The sequence below is a fragment of the Gossypium hirsutum genome, chromosome A08 (genome assembly GCF_007990345.1).
Source record: "Gossypium hirsutum isolate 1008001.06 chromosome A08, Gossypium_hirsutum_v2.1, whole genome shotgun sequence".
NCBI lineage: Eukaryota > Viridiplantae > Streptophyta > Magnoliopsida > Malvales > Malvaceae > Gossypium > Gossypium hirsutum.
The window spans coordinates 78,247,657-78,248,775 of NC_053431.1; positions in this window are offsets into that span (position 1 = coordinate 78,247,657).

Consider the following 1,119-nt stretch of genomic DNA (forward strand, 5'->3'; position numbering starts at 1 on the left):
AAGATGATGAAAAATGATTAAAAATGTGATATGTGTTTTAGTGATACATGCTAATGTTGATTGGTATGACTGTTTGTTATGTTACTTATTATTTGCATATGAACTTACTAAGCATTTATGCTTACTCCCTCCTTCTTACTCATTGTAGTTTTGGACAAGCCAGCTCAGGAGTCGGGATAGGTCGAAGGCTCAGTCACACTATCCGGAAGACTTTTGGTAAATGGCTTGTAAATTTAAGTATGGCATGTATAGCAATATACCTATTTTGTGTAAATGATCTTATGGTATGGTTGTGGAATGGTTGAGGAAATGCTTGATAATGATAAATTATGAAAATGGTTAGTGTAGATTATGTTTGATGTTAAGGAAAACTATTAAGATACTTAGTGCATAAAAACTCATAAAAAGGATGAAATTTGCCATAAACAGAATACTGCAGCAACACTGACGCGAGTTTGAAAATTTATTAAAAATCATAGCAATTGAATTTGATTATGGAATACATATAAAATTTAAGCTTATTATGTCTAGTTTCACATGAAACAAATGAAACAGGTAAAGGAATTATATGTTAGAAGATATTTGAATTTTAGTGAAACAGGGTCATAGCAGTTTTTGAATCCCCTGTTCCAACTTTAGAAATTCATTATAAATTATAAAGATATAATTAGGTGGTATATTTTATATCCTAAGAATCCTTATTGAGTCTAGTTTTAGTATAAACAAATCTCATAGTCATATGAATTTTTTACAGAGAGAAATGTGGCTCGTAGTAAACAGAGGTCAGACCAGTCGAGTCCTGAAACAGGGGTAACTTTAACTAATAAACTGTACTAATTGGCCCAACCAAAAAGTCTAAAAAAAAATTTAATAGATAGGTATATGAGTCTAGATTCAGGAAAAATTTACGGATCTTGATTTCGAGTTTTGTAACTCGAGATATGATTTTTCTTGTGACTGTGACGCAAGTAGCTTAAAAGCTGTGAATGTAGAAACAATAATCCAAAGTTCTAAATATGTTAAATTAAGCTTAGTAACACCTCATACTCGACTCCGGCGACGGTCTCGGGCGTGGGGGCGTTACACAGCTAACATACTAATACATTATAAAATTTGAAT